We start from the raw sequence: 7,389 nt of genomic DNA on the forward strand, positions 1-7,389 counted from the left end.
AGGAGTCGCTGTTGGTAGCCGCCATTCATCATCATCGGCAGCGGGAATTCAATTCACGCCTGGACCCCAGGAATTCCTTTGACACACGCTGATCAGCTGCAGCAGGAAATCAGACAGAGACAGAGAAAGAGAGGGAGATAATGAGAGAGAGAGAAAGAGAGAAGCATAGCTGTCTATGAATTGCATGAGGCGATAATTAGCGCGCAATTGTCGTCGTCATGATCATCATCATCGTCTTCTCACCTAGACTCGACTCTGCTCCATTCTCCACTCCCCATTCTCAAGCCCTTCCCCCTCCCATCTCTTTGCGCGGCCTTTTTGCTCAGTCTGCTTTGTATCCAGTTGAACGTGACGAGCACTTCAATTGCAGTCAATCAATGACGAAGCTCAAAACGTGGCCTCTTGATCACCAGCGATCACCTGCCTCTGACGCCTCATCTTCCCTTCCTCCCTGCTCTATTCTCGCCTAGAACTTCGACTGCCAGACTGTAGACAATTGTTGGCTGATTATGGGCGCGCCCAATTCTGATTACTCGCATATTTAATGCCTTGATTTTCGCTAACAAATCCGCTTCAAGCGCATTGCGATTACATTCGCTGACTTAAAGGAAGTTGGACAACAGTTTTAAAGCTTCTGAAGCGGAAGATTTGGTGCTGGAAAGTTGACTTTTTTAAAGGATCGAAGAACTTTTTATTACACACTTTAGAATAGAATTAAGGATTGGTATTTAATTTAAAGATGTTTGAAGTTTATTATTGTAGCTTATAAGTTAACTAATCTCGAATCACTCTGAATTTAACTTTTCAGATTACAATAAAATATTATAACCCCTTAATTCAAAATATGAAAACAAACAATTAACAAATTATTATAATAGCAGTTTTATCCTAAGAGCGATTTTAGCTTCTTCAAGCTAACAATCGAATATCACATTTTAAAGAAAATTTATGCTATGAGCTGCTAAGCTCCTTAAAGCTCTTAGGCTTAAATATAATGCTAAAGATTCTTAAAGCCATCAAACATAGAACGTATCCTAAAAAACAGACACTTAAATCTATTTTCAAACTAAAAACGATTTATTCTATTAGCAATTTTAAGTCCTTACAATTAATTGACATCAACCAAACGCTAAAGCTTTCAAAAGCTTTTTAAACCCATCAATACAAAGCTTCCAATACATTTCCATTCATAGTCATAAAGCTCTTTAAAGATAACCCAAGAAAACTTGACCGTCTGGATATAATAATCATTCTTATTTAAGCATCTTAAAGCCAACAAGCAGTAAGCTAAAAAACTTTTACATCTTTTATCAGATTTATCTCGAGTCAGTTGCATAAATCATTCACAAAAAGTGCAGCGCGTTCCGTTACAAGTTGACAAGTCTTTACGTAAGCGCAGACTTATCCAACTTTTACTGATTACTTATCGGTGTTTCTTCTTTAGAGCGACTGAGCGTAATCTCGAATGTTGAATCTAGCGTCAATCAGGCTTTCAAGCAGACTTCAAGCAATCGTCAAGCAGCCAAGCAACTAATCCAAATCACTGACAAATCATGTCAAAGAGAATTTCGCACTGTGGCATCAGTCGAATGACACGAGTCGATAAGTCTAGCCTCGAGGATCGTTTGAGAGTGAATATGTGAGTGAGTGTGAGTGTGAGTGTATTCATGAGTGTCTGTGGTGAGAGGCACAACATAAATGGCCTGGTGTTAGGTGTCTGTTATAGGCACTGACAACTGTCAATGATAAGACCACACACTGCAACTGAGCAGCGTTTGGGGCATGCCACGCAGTTTTTCAATTAGCCGCAGACAAACACAAAGGGAGGCGGAGAGGCGGAGAGTGGCAAGAATGGAGATCAGTTTGCGTGCTCACAAACAATTTCACTGGCCAAAGAACCAAAGGGGAGATTTCATAACAAGTTGCTGGAATTTGCTAGGTACATGCGATAATTGTGAAATTGCCTTGTTGCAATTGCAACTGGAATTCTGTTTTACATAATTGTATTAATAGTTGGTTGCCATCACGATATCTTCGAATCTTCCCCCTGCCACCACCTCAGTCTCTCACTCTCTCTCTCTCCCTCTCTCAGCTGCAGCTTTAGTCTCGCTCTTCAGACTATGCTAAACAGCTCAGCTGTCAGTTTGATTAATGCCCAACTGATGTATCTATAACCGACAACAAGGGATTATGCAGCGGAAACTTTGAAGAACGCCAGCCAGAAAGCTGGCCAAGTGCTAATGCCTAGAAATTCATCATTCTACATAGATCTGAAGAGCTTTAACAAGTTTTAAACAAATTTGAGCAACTGAATGTATAAACAAACATGAAAAGATTTACTTTTAATTAGCTTTATGCAGATAGTTCAGTTGAAATTGTAAAGCTTTTTAATATATGTGAATAAAATTAAACTAGATTTGATTTATTATAACTTGACGTATGTTAACGTTAGCTTTTTTTCACTATTTGATATGGAAACAAATGTTAATGTAAGGAAATTTATACTTCTAATGAATCTCAAGAGCTTTAATAAGTTTTAAACAAGAGCAAGAAGCTTTACTGAATACATAAAATTAAAAAAGAATATTATAAAATTGTATTATAAAGTTTCGTTAAATTGTAAAGCTTTTTAAAACAAATAATTTTTATTTCATGGGGAGAAAAATTAGTTATAGGTAGGAATACGTTTCAGCTAGAACAAAAATCTTAAGTCTGTCTTCTTCTTGTTTAGAAACAATATTCGTATTCAAAAATAAATTTTCAATCTTTATTCAAAGACAACAAAATGTTCAAAAACAGTTTCATTCTTTAAAACAATTTATATACAGATTATTAAAGAAAATTTTTTTAAACTTTCTCTGACTTCTTTATTTATTTTTTTCATGTTTCACTTAAAGCTAAAACAAAAATCTTAACTCTGCCTTCTTCTTGTTTAGAAGAAATACAAATCTTCAATCTTTATTTTTAGATAACAAAATTTGTAAAAACAGTTAAATTCTTGAATCGTTACCTTAAGATTAAAACCTTTTATATGCAGATTATTAAAGAATATTTATTAGATTATTTTATTTTCAATAGCACTTATTGTAAATATAAATAAATGTCTCACATATGTATATAAAACGTGATTTCTTAATTTAAGATCTTGTTGAAATGAATCATTTCAACAAATTTGATTTTGATTTCTTCTCCATTTACTTATTTCATTAATTACTTAATTATATGTAAATGGTAAGAAAAAAAATTTATTATGATATTTTTAAGAAGTTTTCAATTACCGATCGAAACTTTTCGGAAAAGTCTTCAACCCAAAACACAGTTCTAAAGTTGTTACCTTTCTGTGGCAGCTTGAAGCTCGTGCCGTGTCAAAAGCTCATTGGCACGCAGCCATCTCTATATGAATGTGACCCCTCCACGTGTTTGTTAACCCTAATTAGCCACTTGGCTGTCGCTTGTCGTTGTCGCTGTTGCCGTTGTTGGCGTTGCCTTCGCCGTTGTTCCTGCTTATGGCCCTGGCGTGACACGTGTCTCTCGTGTTAACTCAAGTGTTGCCAGCGACTGCGGCTTTTTGGTTTGTCATTCGCTTGCTTCACTTGTAGCTTTGTTATTTGAGACCACCAAGGAACCACCCAACCACCTAAGCAACCCAATCCAAGCCCAACGCAACCAAGCATTCAGCTTAGCCCGTGTGTCAAGGGTCTCCTCTCTCTCCTCTCCCTCTCCTTATCCTCTCCACTCCTCTCTCTCCTCTTCGCTGACATTTCTTGTTTCCGGTTTACTGCATTTCGTCATCGGCTCAGCCTCATCGTCAACCTCTTTTTGCTGTTGCACTTTTCTTAATTAAAGAGCACATTCGAGTTGGATGTTGCTCTTGTTGTTGTTGTTGCTGCTGTTGTTGCCGTGTTAGTTGCCTCCAGCCTACGTTTCAGCACTTGGCCACTTTGTCGCCTAATCAACGAGCCCCACCACAGCCTATCAAGTGGCTCTTAGCTAGCTCAAAGCTCAGCGGAAAAAGGAGAAGGAGGGAGAAGGAGGCACACGTGCTCAGCTGGCATTGACATTGAAATCTAAGATCTTTATGTACTTCCGTGAGAGAAATGTCTAAGGTTCAAGAAGTTTATTTCATTTAGCATCGTTTAATATTTCATTTCAATTTCATTTTACTTTGAAATGTGTTAAGTTAATTTTAAGATTAAAATAAAAATTACTAAAAAAGCTACAGTCGAATGTGCTCGACTATATTTATTATTTAGGCTGTAAAGGCTAATCAGGAATATATTATATACTTTATGGGATCGTAGATGTCTCCTTCTGCCTGTTACATATATCTATCATATAATAAGTTGTACTTTAAACTCTTTTACTAAGTAGTATTGAAAATAATATAAATTTTGATTCAAAGTAGTTTAAAATTTAATAATTTCATAGTAGTTAAATAATTATCATTTGTATTTATAATGGAAACATAAAAAATATATGTCTTTAGCTTTAATTTAGATTTAGATTAAAATCTTAAAGATTCGAGAGATTTATTTTACGTATTTGAAGGATTCAATGAAAATAAGTTCTGCCGAATTTCTACAGTAAATTGAATAAATCTTTGCATGCCAAAAATTACTTAAAAAAAACATTAATAGAACATTTTCACTTTTTTTAATACAAATTTCCTAAGAGCGATTTATAAAGCTTATTTAAAATAGAAGTTTAAATAAGAAATCTTACTTTGTGAATTACATTTCAATGATTTATACTTCATTATTTTTTATGGAAATTTCTTACATTATTTGTATTCAATTTTAAAAATATTAGAATACTCTACATTTCTTTCCAATTTTGCAACGTTTGTATAGCCAAGTGAAAACTAATTAATTTTATATAAATGCTCAACTGAAATCGACATTTTTGCACGACAAACTAATTTCAGTAATAATAATTGTTGCAATTTCCAAATATTTACGTATACTTAATTTAAGTGGAAGACCTCTTGTTTTATGTACATTTTTGCTTGCTTTGCAGTTAAGAGCATTTGAAGAGTTCAATCGTGAGAAAATCAGCCCACGACTTTCCACGACGACGACGAAGTCGAAAAGCCAAAAAGAAATTTCTCTCGAACTTTAAATGCCTTGTTTAGTTTTCACCCGAATTGGATTGGCGGGTTCATGACACCACGTGGGCAACAATAACAACAACAACAACGGCAACACACACAACATTTTGGCGACAAACGACAAGTTGTTGTTGTTGTTGTTTTTAGTTGCAGTTGCTGGCTGTTGATTGCCTGCAACAAGATGCAACAAATCAGGCAACAGGTTGTCGCCATCCTCGTTGTTGTTCCGCCAGATATCAAATTTCAACTCCGGACAGGCGACTCCACATCGAATTGCTACTTTTGGACAGCTGGGCAACATTGTAGAAGAAGAAAAGGCGAAGAGGAGGAGGAGGCGGAGGAAGAAGGGGAGCTGCAACACCATTTGGTTGGCCAAAGCTGCAAAACTGCAAACAGCAAACAGCAAACAGAAATTGTTTCAAGGTTAGTTAAATGCAAACTCCAAACTCAAACTCAAACTCGTAACTCACATGACGCGCCAGGAATTGGAAGTTTCTTTTTTATTTTTCCTCTTTCTTTTTCTTCGCTGTTGACTCTTTTTTTCCTTTTTTTTTTTTTTTTGGTTTTTATCAGCTCTCAAAAGCGAAACTCATTTAAGCAAATAAAAGCTGAATGCGGTTTTGACTTCGAAGCACGCAAACACAACATTTTTTCAACATTTTTTATTCCTTTTAACTGTGCTTGTTACAGGGTATATTTTTAAGGGGTGTATTGACTTTGCATGTTAGGTTGCGATTCCTTTATGAATAAACCAATTTCATATAACACTTATGATCTTTCAATAGTAGTAGATAATTTTTCAAATGTTTTCTGAATTTGAGTAAAAAATGTCAAAAAAAATTTCAGATTAATATAGATGCTATCTATATCTACAAATCTTCTTTGAAGTTTTTAATTATTTGTCGAAATTCAATAAAGGTGTATTTATTCTTACATATTTCAAAATGTTCTATTGCAGCTAACTTAAAAATAGCATAACTTTCAAAAATGCATTTGCTTAAAAGATTTACTAAAAAATGGTTAAAATACATAAGGATCACTAAATTATATATTAGGTTGGCCAAAAAGTCTTGCGGTATTTCCGATAGGTGTCTTTGCAAGCGCGTAGTTCTAGTTCTATTTATCGAATCGGTTCATGCGATACGATATAAAAATTAAGTTCTTAAAAATATTTATTAAAACAACCATACAAAAAAAAACAGAATAAAATAATAATTAAAATAATTTTATTTTATTTCACAACTTACTTTGTTTCTTTCTATTTCTTTATTTGTATTTAATTTTAAGAATTATCCTTAACCCTGAAATTATATTCACCTCCAAAATTTCGTCTTAAACTTTTTACTTTTTATAATCATTATAATCATTAAAAGTTGTAAAATAAGTATTTTAATATATTTTAAGAAATGTTATAAATTACGAAAATATATTATATTTTTAAAGCTGTAGAATATTTAAATATATAATTTGATAATTTTGTATATATAAACTTCAATATTTTAGCTTGCAACTTTAATATAATATTTTTTTTAATACAAATCTTGAATATAATATATTAAAGGGTATTCCTTAGCTGTCATTCCCTTTCCTTTTCCTGCGGTTTTCAATGCAATGTTCAAGTGAATTTTCTGTCAGACAAAATGTGTGCCTGTTTAAACCAGATTCCGTGGCTTTCATTACAAATTTTGTTTGATTAGCTGGGCCAGTAAGCTGGCTCAACGAGAAGGAGAAGGAGAAGGAGAAGGAGAAGGAGAAGGAGAAGGAGAAGGAAAAGGAGAGCAGATATTCCCTGACAGGTTAACCCACTCTGTGTACCACATCAAATGATATCGTACATGCTTTGGACAAGCAACAGCTTCTAAACATGCCAGACACTGCCTCTCGATGGACTTTCGCAACACTCTCAAAGTGTTGGTCGAACAATGCTCCACAATTGTTCTTGGGTCACTTTCTTATCTCAGCCAAACACAAGTCAAGTCCCTGACCTTTCCCAGTGAAGTAGAATTGAGGAGAGACTTGATTCCAGACTGAATAATTGGAATTGAATATGGCCACAAAACAAAATAAAACTCTTCTATCGATTGCATTACCCTTTCCTCTCTCTGTCATAGCTCTTTGTTTATGCGCATTAATTATTGATGCGGAAAAAAAGATATTACAGAACAAAGAAAAAAAGAGTCATTTATTAACAATTTCATTATTAATTGTTTGTGTTTAACTGCCACACAGACAATATCATCATGCTGACAAGTGGAATGCGACGAAGACCTTACAAAAAAATT

This window comes from Drosophila sulfurigaster, chromosome 3 (assembly GCF_023558435.1).
Source record: "Drosophila sulfurigaster albostrigata strain 15112-1811.04 chromosome 3, ASM2355843v2, whole genome shotgun sequence".
NCBI classification, from domain to species: domain Eukaryota; kingdom Metazoa; phylum Arthropoda; class Insecta; order Diptera; family Drosophilidae; genus Drosophila; species Drosophila sulfurigaster.